The sequence below is a fragment of the Narcine bancroftii genome, chromosome 3 (assembly GCF_036971445.1).
Source record: "Narcine bancroftii isolate sNarBan1 chromosome 3, sNarBan1.hap1, whole genome shotgun sequence".
Lineage (NCBI taxonomy): Eukaryota > Metazoa > Chordata > Chondrichthyes > Torpediniformes > Narcinidae > Narcine > Narcine bancroftii.
In genome coordinates, this window is record NC_091471.1 from 343,394,697 (window position 1) to 343,419,057 (window position 24,361).

General features: G+C 41.4%; 1 protein-coding gene and 1 long non-coding RNA gene across 6 annotated transcripts in view; both read left to right on the plus strand.

The window, feature by feature from the left end:
- Positions 1–9,668, plus strand: part of LOC138759313 (phosphoinositide-interacting protein-like) — a 62,373-nt gene extending 52,705 nt beyond the window's left edge. For 2 of the 5 annotated variants that reach the window (XR_011354713.1, XR_011354716.1), the window contains one exon: positions 9,363–9,668. The gene's annotated coding sequence lies outside the window, so the exon portion shown is untranslated. Of the gene's footprint in view, positions 1–6,546; positions 6,598–7,581 lie in introns of all 5 variants that reach the window. The other 3 variants (XR_011354717.1, XR_011354714.1, XR_011354715.1) reach the window with 3 other exon arrangements.
- Positions 9,669–14,014: 4,346 nt separating this feature from the next.
- LOC138759315 (uncharacterized) lies at positions 14,015–23,792 on the plus strand. Its single transcript, XR_011354718.1, has 3 exons — positions 14,015–14,271; positions 19,035–19,209; positions 23,649–23,792. It is a non-coding gene; the product is annotated as an uncharacterized lncRNA (long non-coding RNA).
- Positions 23,793–24,361: the final 569 nt, after the last annotated feature.

Genomic DNA, 24,361 nt, shown 5'->3' on the forward strand with positions numbered 1-24,361 from the left:
GAAAATCAGTGCCACCTGGAACCAGCAGGGATGATGACTTGAGGGATAAGTTTAGCCGTTGTATTGGCAGAGCAATACAACTTGTATTCCTTGTGTACTTGCACTGCCAAGTTCTGGAGCGGGACTTCAAAAGTCTGTGACTTAAGCAGTTGTACAACCACCTGAGTGACAGCTGGCATCTAATTTATCCTCCCATGATTTATTCTGTTTTTCTGAAGATTGTGACCAGGCATTGATAGAGACACTGCAGTTCATTATCAAAAGTTGTACAGAAGGGGAAAAGAGCAGGTGTTGAATAAAGGTTTACAGTTGCTATGTTTTCAATTGTACATCTTATCAGCTCTGTCTACGTGTTCAGGTGAAAAAGCCACTTGAACAGTCAGTTTATTGGTGCTTAAAATAATTAAATTGAATTGTATGAACTCCTATTCTGTTACAAAGGAATTTATACTTAAAAAAACAAAATGCTTGGTAACATTGCACTGCAATTGTGACAGCTGTTATTTGTCACAAGATCGTACTTTAAAATGTGTCTCACATCTTGCTTTTGATTTCAGTGGTAAATCAAATGTCAATTTCATCATGAAGATTTAAAATTGATTTTTGAGAACACAATTTTGGAATCAAAAGCATATATTCTTGAAATTTAATCACTTCGTACAGTGTCAAAAAATGGAATGTTTCATCTTCAAAGTTATTGACCTGAAACAACTGTTTCTCTCTTCACCAATACTGCCAATTTCGGTTTGAATTTCAGATTTGAAGCGTCTTCAGTGTTTGATTTTTAGAATGTAAAATGTGGAACAGTATAGCACCAAAACAGATTCACTTTTCAATCAAAATTAGTCTAATGTGTCCGCACAACATCCATATCTCTCTATTGGCTGCCAACTTGTGTATCTGTCCAAATGCCTCTTTCCCATCTACTGCTACTTCCTGTGTCAGCACCTTCCAGCTCCAACCACTCCCTGGGTTAAAATAAACTTGCCTCATAAATCTCTTTTAAAATTCCCCCTCTCACCATAATCCTATGGCTTCAAAAAATTGAAATTTATACCCTGGTGAAAAATGAATTGCACAGTAGTCCCCCAGCCCCATCCGCGAGGGATATATTCCAGGACCCCTAGTGGATGCCTGAAACCATGGGTATACCAAACCCTGTACATGGTTTTCCATACATACCTATGATAAAATTTAATTTATAAATGAGGTTCCATAAGACATTAACAACAAAAACTAATAATAAAATAGAACAATTATAACAATATTTAAAAAAAAGTTACTTGAACACAAGCACCCTGACAGTTGATCTGAAAACAAAGATGGTTACTAAGTGAGTAACGGGTGGGTAGCATACACAGCGTGGATATGCTGGATAAAGAGATGATTCACACCCTGGGCAGGATGGCGCGAGATTTCATCAAGCTACTCAGAACGGCGCACAATTTAAAACATGAATTGTTTATTTCTGGAATTTTCCATTTATATTTTCAGACCAACTGAAACTGCAAAAAGTAAAACCACAGATAAGGGGGGAACCACTGTACATACTTTTGTCTGGTCTCCCCTTAGCCTTCTCCTTCTTTGGCTTGGCTTCGCAGACGAAGATTTATGGAGGGGTAATGTCCACGTCAGCTGCAGGCTCGTTGGTGGCTGACAAGTCCGATGCGGGACAGGCAGACACGGTTGCAGCAGTTGCAGGGGAAAATTGGTGGGTTGGGGTTGGGTGTTGGATAGCAATATGTTTGTCTGAATTGTCCCTGTGGCTATAGTTCAGGTAAGGAGTCGAAGTGGCCGCTGCAACTTCGTATGCCGCCATTTTGGAACTCTCTAATCCATACAACATCCTGATGAACTTTTTCTGCACCCAGTCCAAAGCCTCCACATCCTTGCTATAGTGTGACAAATAGACAAGAAGGGATTGGAACTTCCCTTGGATCTAACTGCTTGTGTGGCATGCATTTAGTGGCCAGTAACATTTTTAGCACTGACAAGAATATTGAACCTGTGGTGGTAAAGTTACTGGAGGGGATTCTGAGAAACCGGATTTGCCTGCATTTGGATGCTGATTAGGAATAGTCACCGTTGTTTTGTACATGGAAAATCGTGCCTCATGATTTTGATTGAGTTTTGCTGGAGATGACCAAGAGGATTTCCAAGGACAGGTGGTTGCATCGCATGGGATCCAGGGTGAGATAGCTAATTAGATACGTATTGGCTTGGTGGTAGTAGAGTTGTTTGGACAGATTGAATTGCGATCAGTGCTGGGCCTACTGTTGTTCATCATCTATTTGGATGAGAATGCAGTTGGCATGGTAATCATACCAATTGCTAATATAGCGCACATTGATGAAGGTTATTTAAGATCCCTTCAGGATCTAGATTGTTTTGTTATCTCTTCAGATTGCCAGCATCGGCAGTTTTCCTAGAGTCCACGTGTATAAACTTCGAGCACAGTGACAGTGGCTCCGTGGATTCTTTTTATTTGTAGGAGAGGGGAGGTTCCTTTAAATGTAATTTGTAAAGGTTAATATTGAGCCTGCATCACTCAACCATTCGGTGGGAATATTCGTCAGAAGAAAATCTGCATTCCTTCAGCTTCCTGTCAGTGTTTAAAAATATAATTTGATACTAAATCCTTGCCACATGGTCAGTTAGACCATGGTCAGTTAGACACTTTTCAAGAAATGTTGCCCATAGATTACAAGAGTTAAATTAGTCGTGGTACACAATCCGTGCCTGAAAATGTGCCTCTTGAATAATGTGACGTCTCCACAAATTTGCATATTTCATATCCATAAACTGTGGGCCACACCTCGGGCCACAGATCCTTTTTAGTGCACCCAAGTTGCATAATGCTTGGATTCGCAACTTAGTTCTCCACTCAGATGTAGGCCTGACATGGATAGTGTAAACGAGTGCACTGGACTTGTACTTGTGTTATTTGGGAGAAACATCAAATTGGCTCCATTTAACTATGTGACTTTGCACAAATAGCACAGGAATATGGATTTGCTTCTCAGCCTTTTGTCTTAGATCAAGTGTAGGTCACCTACTGTGAGCCGATCAACTGGATCGTGAGAAGTCGTTTCATCGAGGAAGATCATCTAAAGCCCTTTCCAGCAGTAAGGCCACCTCCATCAGTCTCATGGGATGGCTGCAGCAACAAAATCCTCAGGAGGACAATGAATCTAGAACACAGTCAAGATGACAGTGAAGGATATGAACAAAGGGACTCCATTTCCGCAGAACCACTTCATCAGGAAGGTCTTGGTAGAATACTCCAAATTTGAAGCGAACGACATCTACTGACTCTAGGATGACTCAGTTAACAGTAATTTTGGTATGACCTTCAAGACCCTGAAGGGGAAAGTGGTTCCGTTACCACTCAAATTGCCAGTCAAAGGTGCAAAGGCATATCCAATGTGGTCCTCATCCCGATGACTTCCTTTGTATGTGGCTGCATCAGGCTGGGCATGGAATTGAAGTACAAAGGCACCAGGTGCCATTATATGCTGATGTTCTACCTGTCCCAGGTATTGTAAAGAATGGGTCTGGCCCTGTTGTCCCCACCGTCCTAGTCAACTGGACTTATCACACCACCTATCCTTCATGGAAGAGATAATCCAGGCAAACATCTTTAATTGCAAGTCCATCAGGCATTGATCACCACAGAACATCCTGCAGGCACTGAGAGATGGGGACTCGATGGACACGGTGGGGTGGTTCCCTGAGCAGACTGTCCAGGTGACCTGGCAGAATGCCTCATCATCAGTGCTCATAAACAAGGACCAGAACTTTGTCTGGATGCCAGAACCTTCTTGATTGTCCCTGAGATCACTGCGGTGGAGTGGGGACAGTCACCCACCTCTTTGAAGATTCACTAAGTGTGTGTCAAGAAGGATACAAGGTTCTTGTCACCATTTATCCCCAGCACCAGCATAACAAATCCAAAAGAGTTCTACAAATATGTTAATGGTAAGAGGAAAGCTAGAGACAAAATTGGTCCCTTAGAAAATCAGAGTGGAAAACTGTGTGTGGAACCTAGAGAAATGGGGGAGATATTGAACAGTTTCTTTTCTTCGGTATTCACTAAGGAGAAGGATATTGGGAGATGTGGGATAAAAAAAGCAAATTGGGTAAATATGGGGAATATAGAGATTACAAAAGGTGTAGTTTTAAGGCTTTTGAAGAATATAAAGGTGGATAAGTCTCCAGGACCAGACGGGATCTTCCCCAGGACATTGAGAGAAGTGAAGGAGGAAATAGCAGAGGCTCTGGCGGTAATTTTTCAAATGTCATTAGATATGGGGATAGTGCCGGAGGATTGGCGCATTGCGCATGTGGTTCCGTTATTTAAAAAGGGTTCAAGGAGGAAGCCTGGCAACTATCGGCCTGTAAGTTTGACGTCTGTGGTAGGTAAATTAATGGAGAAAATTCTTAGAGATAGTACTTATAAACATCTGGATAGACAGGGTCTGATCAGGAGTACTCAACATGGATTTGTGGGAGGAAGGTCATGTTTGACCAATCTGATTGAATTTTTTGAAGAGGTGACTAGGAATGTGGATGAGGGTAGCGCAGTGGATGTTGTCTATATGGACTTCAGTAAGGCCTTCGATAAGGTACCACATGGAAGGTTAGTTAGGAAGGTGCAGTCTTTAGGTATAAATTTTGAGATAGTCAAATGGATTGAACATTGGCTGAAAGAGAGAGGCCAGAGAGTGGTAGTGGATAATTGTCTGTCAGGTTGGAGGCCGGTGACCAGTGGTGTGCCTCAAGGATCTGTATTGGGCCCATTGTTGTTCGTTATATACATTAATGATCTAGATGATGGGGTGGTGAATTGGATTAGTAAATATGCAGACGATACTAAGATAGGTGGAATAGTGGATAATGAAGAAGGTTTTCTAGGATTGCAGAGGGATTTGGGCTGCTTAGAAAAGTGGGCTGAAAAATGGCAGATGGAATTTAATGCTGATAAGTGTGAGGTGCTTCATTTTGGTAAGAAGAATCAGAATAGGACATATGTGGTAAATGGGAGAGCATTGAGGAATACAGAAGAGCAGAAAGATTTAGGAGTGACGGTACATCGTTCCCTGAAGGTAGAAACTCACGTGAATAGGGTGGTGAAGAAGGCTTTTAGTATGCTGGCCTTTATCAATCATTGCATGGAATATAGGAGTTGGGAGGTGATGTTGAGATTGTATAAGACGTTGGTGCGGCCTAATTTGGAGTTCTGTGTGCAGTTCTGGTCGCCTAATTATAGGAAGGATATAAACAGAGTGGAGAGAGTGCAGAGAAGGTTTACCAGAATGTTGCCTGGGTTTAAACATCTGGAGTATGGGGAGAGATTGGACAGATTGGGTCTTTATTCTTTGGAGCGTAGAAGGTTGAGAGGGGATTTGATAGAAGTATTTAAGATTATGAAAGGGATAGACAGAGTGGATGTGGATAGACTATTTCCGTTAAGAGTAGGAAAGATTAAAACAAGAGGACATGAGTTAAGAATTAAGGGGCAGAGGTTTAGAGGTAACATGAGGGGGAACTTCTTTACTCAGAGAGTGGTAGCTGTGTGGAATGATCTTCCGGGAGAAATAGTGGCGGCGGAGTCAATTGTATTATTTAAGAATAGGTTGGACAGGTATATGGATGAGAGGAAGATGGAGGGTTATGGGCATTGTGCAGGGAGGTGGGATTAGAAAGGGGTGTTTGGTTCGGTGCGGACTAGAAGGGCCTAATGGCCTGTTTCCGTGCTGTAATTGTTATTATTATTATTATTATTAACTGCAAACTTTTTTATATAAAAAAAAAATATATATATATATAACCAGGGGACAAATATCCAAAGGAGCTTGAAGATCATCAGCTCGGTGAATGATATGCTATGGTCCGTCCAAAACTTATTGATCTTTCAGCACACTGAGATATGTGCTGACTGGCACATTCCAGGCTGGAGGTGTACGCACTGAGGCCTGGCACAGCCAATGTGAAGGTGCTTTGGGAAAGGTCCACACTCTAGAGTCCATCATAACCCAGCATTGAGTTGCTGAGACCAAGGAGAAGTCCCTCAAACAACAGAGGGAAGTAACTCCATGGTACCACAGTGATGGGAAATGGTGCTAAATAGAGAAAGAAGGCAACCAGTACAGTGATGCAAATGTACGAATATGGCACTAAAAATGTGAAAGGACTTTGAACAGTTTATTTGTGTCACAAATTTATTGTAAATAAAAAAATTTTTGGAAAAGAAATGAAGTCACTCACACACAAATATTCATGCATCTTCATGGATGACCGAATTCCTGGGCTCCTCTATCCTAGATCTAATGTCACTAAGCACTGTGTGCCCAAGCAAGAAAAATAATCAGCCTGGGATTAATCAGGTGGTGGTTAAATTACAAATGGTTGAACTCGTGCCCCAATGGCCTGAGCTCATATTCGTCCATAGCGATGAGGGAACTTAAACTGTCAATGAAGTAATAATATATGATGAAATCTTAAATTTATTTAAACAGCCTCTTTCCTGTCGGCTTCTTTATTCAGGTGCCTGCTTTTTGTTCATACCTTGACGAAGGACTCAGGCCTAAAATGATGGTAATACAGTACATCTTTGCCTTCTCTCAGCACTGCAGAACATGCTGAGTTTCTCCAGCCCTTTTGTGTATTGAACACTGTATATTTGCTTCTTTATAAATACAGTAATTGGAGGAAATAATGACACAAAGGGTGTGTGATAATGTTGTATCTTGAGGCTGTTAGCTTGGTTATCCAAGTTTATTGATTTAATCTCTGAGTTGAGCGCACTCGGAACAGGAGTTTGCAATGTACTTCACTCACACTGTTCTGCAAGCGCCACAAATGAGTGCACAATGCCCCATTTAGTCAACACGCGACACATATCCTGTAATGAATTAGTTCGGTATGAACTAGTATTTACATTATGGGAAGCAATTTGGAAGCTCAATAGTCTATTCTCTTGCACAGAAATTGCAGTGCATTTAACTAGATGGGCTTGACGCGACCACATCTTGGTGGTGGGCAGTACCTTCGTGCAACAATTGTCAGGCTCACTCTGATCCTTTTGTACTCTTGAAATGCTGATGAGCCTCTTTCACCAAGAAATAATATTCAATAACAATCCCAACCATGGGCACAGTAACAATTTTATAATGCTAGTATCCTTATAATTTATCTTAAATAATGCATTCAAATCCAGAATAATTCCACTTTTACACAAGACCATACTGAATGTTAAAAAAAAGTCCCTATTTTCTTATTACACCGGAAACATTTATACAAATAATTTGAATTAAATCAGTTTAATTTATGTGAAGTAATGGATGAAGAAAATTGTATTGAACCATTTGGTATCTAACATTAACCAAATTTGTAACACTCTCTCAACACAATCTGGACCATATTTCCTCTTGAATTTGTATATTTAAATCTTTTTTCCCCCATCGTAGTTTTGATTTATATAAATTTTTTTTCTTAGTTTCTTGTAATTTTATATACATATTAGTAATAAATTTCTTAATAATAAAAGTATATGTTATGTTCAATTTGACTTTGTTCCAGAAGTCTCAGATTTGCTCCCAATTTCTTCATGATGAGTTTGAGGAGATTTGGTACGACACCAAAGACTTGCAAATTTCTACAGGTCTAGGAGAGCATTGTGACTGGTTTCATCACTTTCTGGTATGGAGATGCCAATGCACAGGACAAGGAAAAAAAAACCTACAGAGTTGAGAACTCGGCCAGCAACATCATGGACATCAGTCTCCACTCCATCGAGGACCTCTACAAGAGGTGGTGTCTTAAGAAAGCAGCCTCTATCCTCAAGGGCCCTCACCACCCAGGCCAGGCCCTCTTCACATGGCTACCATCGGGAAGGAGGTACAGGAGCCTAAAGATGAACACCCAGTGGCGGAAGGACAGTTTCTTCCCCTCTTCCATCAGATTTCTGAATGGACCATCAGCCGTCAATAAGACCTCACTTTCTCTTACTTTTTAAAAGCACTCATTTATTTTTCAATGTAATTTTTTAGCAATATTTGCATGTAATGCAATTGCAATTTTCTGACATGTTCATGACAATAGAAACTGTCTCAAACTTTTGAGAAATTCAGTTAATTTCTCGTATATTAATTGCAATCTTTGGTTCACTGATGGTCCCTATTACATAGCAATATAGTAAACCAGTAATATGTTATGTAAAATTAGGTTGTAAATTTAACAACAGATATTTTAAACAATATTTCCCACCAGACCAACAAAAAAGTTCCATCTGTGGTCTAGAAAGAGTCTCGTGTTCTCCAATATCTAGTACCCCCACTGGTGGTTCGTGGCTTGGTTATAGATGGTCTGCAGAAAGTAAAGGAATAATGCTTGTGATGGACTATGGGGAGGTAGAGAACAACTGAATTAAAACATCTAAGTAGCCTTCCTCATTGATTCCTGAGGCACACTTAAAAATGTACGACAGTATGCAGTATTTGATATTGCTTGATTGTTCAGTGCTTTTTCACCTGGAAAACCAGGTTTCAGGTTGATCTCCCTTTTGTGTAGGTCCCAAGATGGACCGGTGGAAGGGAATGGGTGGGGTAGGGTAGGGCAGAGTACTGTGTGATAATGACAACATTGATAAGCAGTGAATGCTCATCATTTATCAGTGAATGCTATCTGTAGAATTCGAGACATGAAACACAAAATTCATAAGGAGACCATTGTCAATATCAAACCAGGTGGAGACAAATATCCAGATTTTCAAGGCAAACTTCAGGTATTTTTGTATTGCTATGAATAAAAAATGTTTAAATTATATTTCCCACAATATAGTCGTCAAAAAGAATGATAATCGTGACGTATAAACTCTGATCCAAGTTAAATTTAGACATACAGCACGGTAACAGACCATTTCAGCCCACAATTTACACCCAATTAACCTACAACCCCCAGTACATTTCAAATAGTGGGAGGAAACCAAGCCCCCAGGGAAAACCCACACAGACACTGAGACAGCACGGGATTCAAACCCCTGTCCCGATCACTGGCGCTGTAAAGGCAGTGCCCGAACCACTCTGCCAACCGTGTGGCCCTCCAGATTTCCATATTTAAGGCAAATTTGTATTATTACATTCAAATCTGCTGGTATTTCAGGCATACACTGTGACACTTCATCAAACATCCACACACCCTGATGTGTGTATTTATTAGCAAATTATTTTGTTTTCTTTTTTTCGTCCGCTTTCTTTATTGTCCTTTAACACCGGCATTAACTTTTCAAACCAGTAAGCAAAGGACAAACACCCCCAAACAAAAATAGGCGGCTACTCTAAAATTTCCATTCCTTCCCACAGCGTCAAGCCAGCCGAATGCCATTAACCTGGAAAAACCAGTTTGAAAATATTCTCAAGTGCACACAAAGAAGATGGAAAACAGTGGCGTGAGACTGCTAGCAGCACATTGATCTCCTGAATTAAAGAGGATTTTCACTTTTGGGTCATTTTTTTCTCTCTCTATGGAAGCACAGGAAGGCCAAGAGAAATCATTGATTTTTGGACTTGTTATTTTGAAGTTGTTTACAGATGTTTTAAGCCTACTTCCAGTCATTCTGTATACATTCCACTACCTTATAAACTTCCATTAAAACTGTAAAGAAATGAGTGGTGCAGCCATCAGAGCTGAACTTTACACGGGTCTGTGGTGTATTTGGGTGAGTGGACAAAGTGCAGATTCCAATAACAATTGGTAGGCAGCACTGCTTATTGAAACCTTGCTGGTTCCTTTGATGTGACTCAAACCTGTTTATTTCTGTTTTATGCAAAGGTGTATATCCAATGCAGCTTTATACTGTTGGCAACAAGCCCAGCCTAACTATCTTTGGTCAGTAACCCTACTAAAAAGTAGATGAGCCCACAAAAAAGTGTCATGGAAACATTGTTGGCTAATTGGCTGTAAGTGAAATGCTTTAGCTAAAATTTTTTTTAATCATGCTTTTCTCAAAAATAAAGTGGATTATTTCACTCATCTCCATTTGTTTTTATTCAAACTGGATGTCCTTGGAATTATAAAAACAATAATTCATAATTGAAATTTTTAAACAGGAAGCAAAATCATTTGCATAGAAGTAGTATGTAATGAGCTTCACAAAGTACTCAAAAAAATAAGTGCATGAAAGCTGCTTCAGCAAAAAAGGTTTATGGTGGAAGATGAGAATACCTGGCAGCAGGTGATATGTCGGGGAAATGCAAACTATAAAAAGGTTCGATTTAATCAAACTCCATCTGCTAATGGATTAATAGGTAATTGCATGGTAAATGGGCATGAATCTTTCTAATTTGTTCAGTCAAACGTGGAAATGCTCTAGTGAAATGGAGATGGTCAAAAAGGAGATTGAAGTTGGGATGACTCAGCTTGACAGACCAGAAGCCCCAAGAGAGGGCTCGTACTAATGAAGAGATTTTGATGAGGGAAAATATGAAAAGATTAAAGTACAGGGTTAGATGTAGAGAGGGGTATAAATGTAGAGGGCCAAATGAAGGGCAGCATGGTAGGTATAGCAGTTAGCACAACACCTTTACAGAGCCAGCAATTGGAACTGGGGATCAAATCCCACGCTGTCTGTGATGGATTATGTTATATTTTGCATTGTATGTTTTAAAGGAGATAAATTGTGGCAGGATTTTCATAGTGTAGGTCACAAACAAATACCATCTCTTCAAAACAGATCTCATTTAAAATGCCAGAGCTCTGCTCAAGCCAGATCATCCAGGCTCCAAGTGCCTTTGCAAAAACTTTGAAGAATGCCTATAAGGACTTTAAAGGTAGGAGGTATTTGGACATGCTGTGGAGTAATGGATTGTTGTTTTGGAAAGCAACGGATGAACGGACTTAGAAGATTGGGTCAGGTGCTGCAGAATGTCTGAAGGCAGTTGGCTGTTCCAAAAGGGTCATGTGGTTTTCTCACAGAGAGAGAGAGAGAGAGAGAGAGAGAGAATTCAGTTCTTCAGTTCAGCAGCAACAGCTGGGACTGGAACAGGACAAGCTGGCAAGCTTGTGGAAAAACCCCATTTGGAAGATGGGTTGTGAGTCCTTAGTTCAGCCTGGTCAAAAGCCTTTGTGGTCCATACAAGAGGAGATGGCTGGCTGTACAATGTTTCACTTGAAATAAGGGAAACAAAAAGGAACTCGGTGATGACCTGAAAGAAAAAGGTTATCATCTGGAAAACGCTGATGGGGCAGATTTCTTCAGCAAGACACTAAGGTGAGTCGGCCTCTTGACATCGTTTGTTCCCTGTGCCATCAGAATGAGCTGCATCTTGTAGCCACTGGAGAGGCACACTGAACTTGATGTAGTTTGGACTTATCAGAATGCCAGCTGAAATTCCAATTATTTTTTTCCATTTCAAAAATAAACATTATTTACAACAAAAATATGTACAAAGGGAAAACAGTGTAAGGAAATTTTGTATTCTTTGTGACCTATTAGTAGATACAATTTTCACCATACATTGTAGGTTTAATCCATTGTAGTGTTGTCCCACCACTGCTCTAATGTGGCTTCCCCCCCTCCCCACCCCCAGTTGTTTGAGGGGCTTTCCCACCTGGTAGCAGAAAATACCATAGACCAGTGTTTCTCAACCTTTTTTCCCCATTCTCATACCACTTGAAGTAATCCCTTATTAACCACAGATCACCTATGGCATAGGTGCTCTTTGGTCAGGAAGGGATTACGTAAAGTGGTAGGTGAGTGGCTTATCTTTGTGAGGTTTTTCAGTTGGTTGTTTTTCCACACTCTTTTGTGTAGTCTTCCAAAGGCGCTATTTGCCTTGGCGAGTCTGTTGTCTATCTCATTGTCGATCCTTGCATCTGATGAAATGGTGCAGCCGAGATAGGTAAACTGGTTGACCGTTTTGAGTTTTGTGTGCCCGATGGAGATGTGGGGGGGCTGGTAGTCATGGTGGGGAGCTGGCTGATGGAGGACCTCAGTTTTCTTCAGGCTGACTTCCAGGCCAAACATTTTGGCAGTTTCCGCAAAGCAGGACGTCAAGCGCTGAAGAGCTGGCTCTGAATGGGCAACTAAAGCGGCATCATCTGCAAAGAGTAGTTCACGGACAAGTTTCTCTTATGTCTTGGTGTGAGCTTGACACAAAAACCTCACAAAGATAAGCGTATACAGAGCCGTTGTCATACCCACACTCCTGTTCGGCTCCGAATCATGGGTCCTCTACCGGCACCACCTACGGCTCCTAGAACGCTTCCACCAGCGTTGTCTCCGCTCCATCCTCAACATCCATTGGAGCACTTACACCCCTAACGTCGAAGTACTCGAGATGGCAGAGGTCGACAGCATCGAGTCCACGCTGCTGAAGATCCAGCTGCGCTGGATGGGTCACGTCTCCAGAATGGAGGACCATCGCCTTCCCAAGATCGTGTTATATGGCGAGCTCTCCACTGGCCACCGTGACAGAGGTGCACCAAAGAAAAGGTACAAGGACTGCCTAAAGAAATCTCTTGGTGCCTGCCACATTGACCACCGCCAGTGGGCTGATAACGCCTCAAACCGTGCATCTTGGCGCCTCACAGTTTGGCGGGCAGCAACCTCCTTTGAAGAAGACCGCAGAGCCCATCTCACTGACAAAAGGCAAAGGAGGAAAAACCCAACACCCAACCCCAACCAACCAATTTTCCCTTGCAACCGCTGCAATCGTGTCTGCCTGTCCCGCATTGGACTTGTCAGCCACAAACGAGCCTGCAGCTGACGTGGACTTTTTACCCCCTCCATAAATCTTCGTCCGCGAAGCCAAGCCAAAGAAAAGAGGTGAGTGGCAAAAGGAGGTTGAGAACCACTCCAGTAGACTGTCTTCCCAGCAAAGCCCTTGTGGTGGCAGCTCCAAGTCTCAGCACATTTTTTGAACCAGAAATATACTTTATTCACAATAAATTATTTACAAACAGGAACTTTTCCTGGCTCTCCTCTCTGCTCTGGATCATCTTGAAAATAGCAATTTATATATACAGCTGCTCTTCATAGACTACAGCTCAGCTTTCAATACCATTATTCCCTCAGTGCTAGTCAAGAAGCTACAAACTCAAAGCCTTTATGCCCTCTTCTGCTACTGGATCTTTTACTTTCTCATTGGAAGATCAGAGTCAGTACAAATTAGAAACACTATCTCTTCCAACGCAGGTGCACTCCAAGGATGCGTGCTTAGCCACTACTCTGTTCATTATACACCCATGACTGTGTGGCCAGGCACAGTTTTTTTGCCGATTACGCCACAATGGCAGAATCACAATGAGGAAGCCGACAGGAAGGAGATAGATCAGCTCCTTGAATGATGTAATGACGACAACCTTGCGCTCAACCAAGGGGATGATTGTGGACTTCAGGAGGAAGTCAGGGGAATGCGACTCAGTCTTCGTGGAGGGCTCAGAAGTGCAAAGGGTCAAGAACTACAAATTCCTGTGTATCGACATCTCCGAGGATCTGTCCTGGAGGCTCGTGTTGATGCAATTACAATGAAGGCTCGCCAGCGGCTATACTTTGTGAGGTGTCTGAGGAGATTCCGTATGTTGCCGAAAACTCTGGAAAGCTTCTACAGGTGTACCGTGGAGAGCGTTCTGGCTGGTTGCATCACTGCCTGGTATGGAGGCGCCGACTCTCAAGACAAGAAACTCCAGAGGGTGGTTAACTCGGCCTGCGGCATCACAGGCACCAGATGTCCACTCCATTGAGGACATCTACAAGAGGCGGTGTCTTTAAAAAAAAAAGCAGCCTCTATCCTCAAAGACCCCCAGGCCAGGCCCTCTTCACTCTGCTACCATCTAGAAAAAGGTAAAGACCAGCACTCAGAGGTGAGAGGACAGCTTCTTCCCCCGCTCCCATCCACACTGCCTTACTTTTGGTGCAGTATTATTGTTTTCTTTCATAGTCAGGTGGTTGTCATATGAATGTTTGCTCTATGAAATGCACCGCATTTCATGTCAATGGATCCTGATTCTGAACTGTTCAATGTATTTTCCACCCATAATGTCAGTCCTTTTTCATAATTCTCTTCCATGTACGTTGTTACATTTGTCCTCTCAGCTCTTCGCCCTGCAATGAGCCTGGAATGAGCCGGTCTGTCGCATTCCCTCCCTCCCGTCCCCACTCTGCTCCAAGTTTCCCGAGCGCCGTTCACGGAGTTGGCTGATCTCCCAGCGCCACTGGGATTCAGGCAGGTGGCCAACCTTCCCAAAGAGCTTCTCGCCTCCTCCCCGCAGGTACCTAATGCATTCATTCTCCGCCCTCCCCCTTTTTTTTTCTCTTTCGATCATTCTTTAATTGGTGTATAAAAGAGGCACGCACCTGCCTGCGCGCCGTGCCATCGAGCCGGGACCCCCCTCCTCCCCCGCTACAGCGCTCCCTCCCCGCCACTCGCCAATGTCAGCACCTGCCCAGTGCACCGGCCGGTGCGGAGCGCTGTTCCTGCTCGGCGTCCTCTTCGACATCCTGGGCGTCATTTTGCTGTTGATCGGCATCTTCGGCTCCTTGCAATATTTCGACTTCTTCATCTACACGGGGGCCATCGTGGTGGCCCTGAGTCTGGTGTGGTGGTCCTTCTGGTACACGGTGAACATCGAGGTCCCGGAGAAGGACATCCTGGGGGTGCGCGCCGCGGATCCTCCAGGACCCTCGATGTAACGACGGACCGGCCGCCCCAGTCAGGCAAGTCACTTGAACGCAGCCCGAAAGGGAGGACAGAAACCGGTCGCAGTTTTGGAACTTTGTCCAGCCGTTCCCGTTGGCGGAGGTGGGGGGGGCTAAGGCGGATCGAGCCCAGAACTGTTCGATGCCTCGTTTAAGGAGTCGGGAGGATGACGGGGGCAGAAATGGAAATGGACTGGAGGGGTCCCCGGAGGTGTCCTGAGCGCTCCCGTCTCCGGCGGCTGCCCCGGGACCGGCGGAGCAGAAGGGACCTCGAAGTTCGTCCGCTGCCGGGGAGACGCGCTGGGGAAGGACACCACGGGGTTGTCCCACTGACTGGCCTCTCACCGTTAGCGCTTTCTTTTCACCTGGAGCATCGTGCAAGTTTGCACCGGCCGTTCTTCGGGAAAGTGGTCGATGTTTGCAGTTAAAGCCTCCGGATTGTTTTGCAGTTACCAATTGACTTTGATGACCTCATTATCTTCGTTGCACCACTGCTTTCCCCCTCCTGAGTAAAAATTGAACTGTGCATTGTCAGGTGTACGAAATAGGGGGGTTGCGGGAAGCTTTGTTTGTGTGCTATCCAGCCTGTCAACCTGCACAGGTACTGCAAAACAAAAATCCAGAAGTGCAGGGGATAACGTTGCAATAAGACACAAGTGCCGATGGCGAGAAAAGAGTACACTGGATAAAGATGTAAACAGGGCTTTTTTTTTTAATTTAAACCAATTAAATATGTGAAGTTGAGTCTGAATTGAATAATAGTGAATCCAGGATTCAAGGGATTCCCTTCCCTTTTACACAAAGCACTGTGTTTTTGATGCTGGTCGTCACTAGAAAGAACCTAAAATCCGTGTGATTCGTTTGTTTATTTGCAATATATCTTAACCCACGCACTGTGTTATTTGTATATATGTTTATCCATACTTCCTGATTTCTTACAACAGAGGAGGAAGTTATTCAGCCAATTGAGTCTCTACCAGATCTCAGAGCAATCCTGTTTTTCATTTATTTCCACTTCACTTCTTCTCTCATCCATGGGATTATTTTATTGCCCACGGACATAGAGGCAACTGACACAACAACCCCCTTATTTGACACGTGGAAGGAAATGAGGGAGAAACCTCGGTCGTCACTGGTAAACTCAAAAAGAGGACATTGTAGATCAGAAGCAACTCGGGTGCTGGAGTTCTGAGATAGATGAACGAGCTGCAAAGTTATTGAACCACCTTTTCCTGGAGCAGCAAGACCACAGAGGCTTCACACAAACTTTAGTAAATCTAATTTCTGTCCTTGCATGATGCGTCAACACACTTGTATACAACAGTATCATTATAATATTAAAAAGCTGACAGATAAGGAAGGGTAACTTGGAAATACAAATAACAAGATAGAGGTATTTGCAGGAAGGCAGTTTTTGCAACATCTACCTCCTGGGTCATTATGTGATAGTTTACCTTGATATTTATCCCCAAATTTTTTTTAAAAAACGAGTAATTCTTCTGCAAACTTGAAGCTTGGCTGTGCAATGTTTAAGACCAGTGCACTAATTCAGTGTTATAGAGGAAATATATTTCTAATGCAGGAAGGGAGAATGATGGAAGGAAATAAGGTGGATGTGGTGGTCTTTGGATTTCTGAAAGGCATTTGATAAAACGTCCTGTTATAAGTGTGTCACCAAGGGCTGTAACAGCATGGGTCGAAAATATTGTGTATAAATCTTGAATTCCTGAGATTGATAAATGTGGTGAAACAATCTTGAAAAGTAATTATTTTGTGGGCTGTGGGAAATTAAAGGGAAGTGGTTTGAATTGTTTAACCTTTCATGGAGGTGACAAATCATTCAAACGCTACAAAAGAAGTCATGCAAAAAGTCATTTTCTAATTGGTTCTGGGAAGTAATAAATCAGCCTTCTCCACTGTAGTCTTCCATGAAAGCTTGTTTTCTCTGGTCTTTGTGAAAGTGAAATAATTTAAACAAATTTTCAGGTATATTCCTTAAATGCTTTTGAATTTAATCTGCAGGCCCCAGAGGAGATGTGATTCCTAATAAATCTATATTGTCTTTCATTGATTAATAACACAGGGTATAATTTTGCTCAAAGAGTATCAAACTATTAATCTCAAATATCAATTGATTTCTTTTTAAAAGGCTTGTCAACTGTAATAATTATTCTTGATTGTAACAGTTCCCAGAGACATTAAGGCAGAGTTTTCATTATAAATAAGGGTTTGATATCAAAAAGAAATTTAGAAATAGTGTTCAAAAAAATATGGAAATAGATCAAATATATTTAATCCACAGTACACAAACATTAAAATCAAATACTGTAGGCAAGTACTGACTGATCCAAGTTTGAGGAAAAATAGTATTGATATGATATTAATTAGTTTATTTAATTATCATTGAATTATATAATGTTTGCTTTATCTAAATATTCTTTGACAAATTCTCCTAAATTGACAATTACTAATTAAAAAAGAGGGGAGATCACCAATAGGATATCTCTACCAACAGGCCCTGAAAAATGTAATTTTCTGATACATTCTGGGAAATAAAAAAGAACCACTTGCCAAAATCACCTGCTCCATTCATTCTTAAATCATGGCTTTCATGACTTGGAAATGATTGCAAACTTTAAAATTTAGTTGAGAGGCTCCTTTTTTTTAATCACTAGGATGCGATGTATTTTCAAGCATCCAAAGATATAGCTCAGAATTCCCAAACTTGGGTAGTTGAGAAACCCAGTGACAAAGTGAATGATCGGAATCTACACCGGAAATCCTATCCTTTCTTGGATGGTGCATACTTATAATTGTCTAATAGACATTCCATTCTATCAGTCTGCAGAATGCTCACTCAGGGTATCCATATCTATCCACAAGTAAGCAAGTCGATGTTGTTTCAGCTTAAAGAGATAGTTTCCATAAAGTTATGACTGCAAATTTAAAATTTCTGCCAGTACAAAAATGCAGTTTAATCCAATAAATAAGATACAAAAGCTGAAGATGCTGGGAGATTTGTTCATGTCAGATAGTATCTGATAAATAGGAAGCAGTTAACATTTAAAATGGCTGATTATGTAGGCAAGATACTTGAACTGACTTGAAAGTATCTTCTGATTATCATCCCACAATATTTTTTTAAAACTGTCAATTAAATAAGCAGGAATTTGCAACAGTAAATTTTTACAACAATTACTTCAGTAGTGATTGTCATAACGTTACTTGATGCAGAGAGTAACTGAGCTGTAGAAACTGGAATACCTGATCCCTTGTTTATGGTGAATTAGCTGAATTAACTATCAATAAAAATAAACCTGAAGAACAAAGATGCTTCCTGGCCTTCCATTCCCCAACCTAGTGTTGGATGGAGAGATATTAAATAGGTTTCTGTTCCATCTTGTTGGCCAACATATGGGCCTTCTGTGGGAAAGTCTACAGTTGCCACATTGGCCTCATTGGTTACCTCTGAACCCACAAAACCAAAAAGGAATGAAGCCATCCTTGATCCCAAGGGACAAAGAAGAAGTTGGTCTCAGAGGAAAAAAGCAAGACAAAGATAAAGATGAGGCTGAAAGTCCCTGCCCAAAGTCTATGTTACTACGTAGGATTCACAATAGACACAAGGCTGAGGTATTGGATGAGTTGTTACCATTTATAAAGTTAATTTTACACAATTTTTGCAGTATTTAACCTACTATTATGGAGTTTTCATTTTATAATTAGCTGGAAGAGATTATTTTGCAAATGTATCATGGTACCTTGTTTGCTCAAATTAATTGCACTAAACTGTAAATAAAGATTTTACACCTCAAAAATACTTTTAAATATGAAATAGTTTAGTAAGTGAAAGAAACTTCCCAATACTTTTTTGCATTATCTCAATGTGTTAAATAAAGTCAACATCAGAAGCTATTGGAAGATTCAATGAAATATCCATAAATGGAAGTGCAATGAAACAAATGGCCATTTCTTGATCCTGTGCAAAGTTTTTCTGTGAAGGAATACATCAGAAGATCCCACAAAATTACTCAACTGAAAAATCATATCCCCCGCAAGACATAATGTCGCTACCAAACTAAAATGGAAAAAAAACACACCAGTCTTTTAACGAGAATCCAATCGTTCTGATTAAAGATGATAAATTAATCTTTTGCCATCAGCATAAACATGCATATGTGGGAATATTAACTACTAGTTGTCCTCATGTTTGTGCATTTAGAGCAATTGATATTTTTCTCCACTTATTATTTGATACAAATGTGAGCATATCATGAAAAAAAACAAGGGGACTGTGGAACCATTTCTTATAACTTTTGATACGTTGGTGTTTCAGCCTCTGCTGTAAGTTGAGAATACCACAACAATACTTAGTTATCAGCCTTAGAGCACTGCAAAGAGCACACAACATGATACTGACTGTAAGTTTGGGACGTTGCTACTGAGGGAGTGACAGAAGAACAACCAAGTATGAAGTAATAGGATCATTAAAGCAGTAATAACGAAAGATGGTGAGTACAACTTGTATGTCTGTGAGTGGAATAAGTGGGAACGTGGCTGAAGGTGTTGGATCCAGGAGGGAGGGGTGGGGTGGGAGTGGAGGAATAGAACAAAGCAACGTGGCCATGCATGAAGAAATATCATCGCTGGAGTCACTTAAGATATTGGTAAGTATATTAGCCCCATGAACCACATATGGGATTATGCAATAGAACTGGAGTGAGATGTTGCAGAGGGCTGGATTGTGAGCAGCCCATGTTCAAGATTTTGGGAGAATTGGAAAAAAATGTCAGCACTCAACCACAAGCAGTTCAGGGAATTCGCCATCAGACCGCTTGTTCATTTCACCTTCATTTATTCACAAAGTCAAACTTTGCATCCCACATAAATATTGAATTTTTGAGGAAGAGAAGCAACCACTTTTATCCATTGAGTATAATTTACTGATCAAGCCCAAAAGTATCTATACTGTAAAAGTGATTATCTCTAAACATCCTGGAATGATTAAGCCACTTCATTCAGAGTATCCTACCATCAACAAGAAAAAATTGTCATAGCAAACTAGAAAAACCATGAAGGGCAAGTGTACCTTAAAATGTTTACAAAATATCATGAAGCCGGAACACATGTTGTATAAATACAATGCTGCATTGTTGGTAAAGTGGATGTAGAGAAGTTGTGTGCAGCCACTCCCCCAACCAAGAGGCACACTGCAGGGCTCCAAATGTTAAATTTCTAAAAGAGATGGGGCACATATGGAAATACCCGAGTTCTTGTGCTTTTGCCAACATAAAGACTGCAGGAAGACAGAAATGAAGTCCTACAAAGTGTCTTACAGTTAGAACATAGATTGTAGCAGAGTGCAGGCCATTCAGCCCATGACGTTGTTCCAACCTATGTAAACCTACTCCACAATGTCTATTTCTTTATTAACAAAATCAGATAAAAGCAATATTGACAAATTTTAAAAACTGCATATGCAGGAAATCTGAAGTAAAAACAGCAAATTTTGGAAACAGTCAAAATCAAAGGATCTTCAACCTGAAATATTAACTGTATTTCTCTTTCCACGGTGCTTCCTATGTGATGAGTGTTTCCATTAGTTTCTGTTTTTTTTATGAAAGAATGATTTCTGAGCTAAACATCACTACTATTTTTCAGGAAGTGTAATTAGCATGTTGAAAGAAAGCCACATGGTGCTTCTTACTGTAACAAAAAGGAGATCAAATTAAATCTTGTAATTCCAAATGCAATCAAATGATACTTCTCTGTTCCACTTCTGAAAACTGGAAAGGTAAAATCCAGTATCATTAGAAATGCAGTAAAACCCTGATAATCCACTAGCCGGAAATGGAATTGAAGTCAATGCACCAATACTGTAAAAAACATTGTCTTGCGGGCTCTCCAGGCAAGTCAACTCATGTAGCAGGCTGTGCCATTATAAACAAAAAAAAGTCAGACAGTGCAGGGTACAGCATTACAAAAGCAAAGTACAGGGAAAAGTACAGTTAAAAACAATGCAAGGGCATCATCTTTTACCAATGACCGATCCATCCAAGAATCTGATAACAGCAAGAAAGAAATTGGCCTTGAAACTTGCGGTTCATAGTTTTGAGCAAAAATACCTTCTGCCTGAGAGAAGGGGGGGGAGAAGAAAGTACAAACCAGGATGAAGTGGGTCTCAGTTACTTGATGAAGGTCTCAAGTCCGAAACGTTCGTTACATATCTTTATCTTTGTTACATAAAGTACGCTGTTTGACCTGCTAAGTTTTCCAGCACTGTGTTTTTACTTCAATCATGGCGTCTGCAGACTTTCATGTTTTACTCTCAGTGAAGTTGGTGGAGGGGAGGTATGTATGTGATGGTCTGCATTAACAACTCTGCAGTTTCTGTCAGTCTTGGCAGAGCATGGAACATAGAACATTACAACACAATACAGGCCCTACGGCTCTCAATGCTGTGCTGACCTGTAGATATTCCTGACAAAGAAAAATCTAAACCCTTCCTACCTTGTAATCCTCTATTTTTCTTTCATCCATGTCTGTCTAAAAGTCCATTAAATGCCCCTAATGTTTCAGCCTCCACCATCATTCCTGGCAAGACATTTCAAACTTACCCCTGATCTCCTCTAAACATTCCTCCCTTAACTCTGTACAGATACCCCCTGGTGTTTACTATTCCCACCCTGGGTAAAAGGTGTCGGCTGTCCACCCTATCTATGCACCTCAAATTCTTGTTGACCTCTGTTAAGTCTCTTCTCATCCTTCTTCACTTCAAAGACAAAAGTTCAGCTCTGCTAACCTTGCCTCATAAGACTTATTTTCCAATCCAGGCAACATTCTGGATCTCCTCTGCAACTTAAAAGCTTTCACATCCTTCCTATAATCAGGTGACCAGAACTGAACATAATACTCTAAGTGTGGTCTCGCCAAAGATTTGTAGAATTGCAACATAGCCTCTTGACACTTGAACTCAATCCCCCTATTAATGAAGGCTAGCATCCCGTGGACCTTCTTAACTATCCTATCAACCTGCACAAAAGCCTTGAGAGATGTATGGATTTGGACCCCAAGGCCCCTTCGTTCCTCCACGCTGTTAAGTATCCAACTATTAACCGTGCACTCAGCCTTCTGAAATGCATCACCTCACACTTATCTGGATTGAACTCCATCTGGCACTTCCTATCCATATCCTTTTGAAACCTATGACGATCTTCTGCACCATCCACAACTCCTCCAACCTTCATGTCATCCACAAAATTCATGACCCATCATTCATAAACATCACAGGAGTCCCCAAACAGATCCCTGTGGAATTCCACTAGTCACTGACCTCCAGACAGAATACTTTCTGTCCGCTACTACTCTCTGCCTTCTACATGCAAGGCAATAAGACCATCTACAAATCTGCCAACGATATCATAGTAGTGGGTTGTATAAAAGGAGGGGATGAGTCAACATACAGGATGGAGATTGAAAACTTGGCTGAATGGTACATCAACTTTGCAGTCAATGTCACTAAAACTAAGGAGCTGGGTGTTGACTTCAGGAAAGGAAAGCCAGAGGTGTACACTGCTGCCATCAGGAAAGAGGTGTAGGAGCCACAAGACTCGCACCACCATCAGAATCCTCAACAAACTCAATCAGAGACTCATTTAAGATTCTTACTTGTGCACTTTATTGAATGATTTTCTTTACTCTCTCTGTATTGCAGTCAGTTTGTTCACATTTGTTATCTGATTACAGTTCTTTTATTTGTTTGGATGTTTATGCTGTGTATGGTTTTTTTTTAAATGATCAATTTAGGGTAATTCTGCCGTGCCCACAGGAAAAAGGAATCTCGGGGCCGTATATGATGTTATATATATAATATGACAATAAATCTGAAATCTGAAATTTTTCATTCGCTCAGTGAACTTCATGACTTTCTGAACGAGTTTCCCATGGAAACTCCATATAGACTACATCTACCACCCTACCTTCATCAATTTCTTTTGCTACCTCTTCAAAAAACTCAATTAGGCTTGTGAGCATGACTTCCCCTTCACAAAGTCATCCTGACTATCCTTGAATAGACTGTATTTCTCCAAATGCTCATAGATCCTTCCCTTAAGAATCGTCTCCAATAGTTTGCACACCACTGACGTAGGACTCACCAGTCTATAATTCACAGGATTCTCCCTATTACCTTTTTTAAACAAGGGGACTGTATTTACCATTCTCTAATCCTCCCCTGCAGCCAAAGAGGACTCAAAGATCATAGCCTCTGCTTGAGCTATCTCTTTCCTCACATCCCACTGCAACCTGGGCTATATCGCGTCCAGCCCCAGGGGACAATGTTTTTAAGAGAATCCAACACTTCCTCTACCTTAATCTCAATTTTGACCAGCATACGCCTATTCTATTCCAACCTCACCTGATCAAGATCCTTTTCTCTGGTGAACAAAGTATTCATTTAGGTTCATTTAGGACCTCTCCAACCTCCTCCACCTCCAGACATAATGTTGCCTCCTTTATCCTTAAGCAGCCCCTCCTTAATTCTCATCATCTTTCTGTTCTTCACATGCGCATTGAATACCTTGGAGCTCTCCTTAATCCTACTTGCCAAAGCCTTCTCCTGCCCCCTTCGAACTCTCCCAAGTTCCTCACTTGCAACCATATAATTCTCATGACCCCTTCCTGTTTCCTTCCTTAATGTATGCTTCCTTCTTCCTCTTAATTTGCTGCCTCACCTGTTTTTGTCAACCATGGTTCCCTTTTCCTACCATCTTTTCCTTGTTCCAGTGGGACAAACCACTCCTGAACTCAGTGCAAGTGGTCCCAAGAAAACCTCCATATTAATTCTGTGCTTTCTCCGTTCCCCATTTACTCTACCTAATTACTGCCTCATCCCATCGTAATTAGCATTCGAACACTTTCTCATTTTGTCTGCTTTTATTCTTGTCCATAGCTGTGCTAAAACTCAGGAAGTTGTGGTCACTATCACCAAAATGCTCCCCACCAAGAGGTCCACCACCTGACCAGGTTCATTTGATGCAGTTCCTATGATGCATTCGGGCAGGATACTTTCTCTCATGCATCTGCAAAAGTTGGTAAGAGACCTTGAGGAATGCTTAATTTCCTCAATCTTCTGTGTAAGAAGTCATTGGTGAGCTTTCTAGGTTGAAGCATCAATGTATTTGGATTTGAACAGGTTGTTGATATTTACTCCTAACAATTTTACATTCTCCACCTCTGCAGATTTGATGTTTGCATGAATATGTGTTCTCCATTTCCTGAATTCAATGACCAGCTCCTTCGTTTTGCTGACATTGCGGGAGAGATTCTTATCCTCTTACTATGCCATCCGATGCTCTATCTCCTTCCTGTATTCCATTTCTTTGGCTTTTGAGATCTGGCCTACAATAGAGATGTCATCTCCACACTTGCAGATAGAGTCAGAATAATATTTGACCACCAAATCAACAGTGTATAGGAAGTGTAATAAGAGGCTGACTCAGCAGCCCTGCAGAGCATGGTGCTTTCACACTGCCCCTCAAAACCAGTAACTAATCACCTTTCTACCATTTCACTTACCTGTGTGAACACGACCCACATGGCATGAGGGGGTCATTTTCATCCTGGTGATTACCCGCCAAGATAGGTAGCATTGGAGCAGATGCA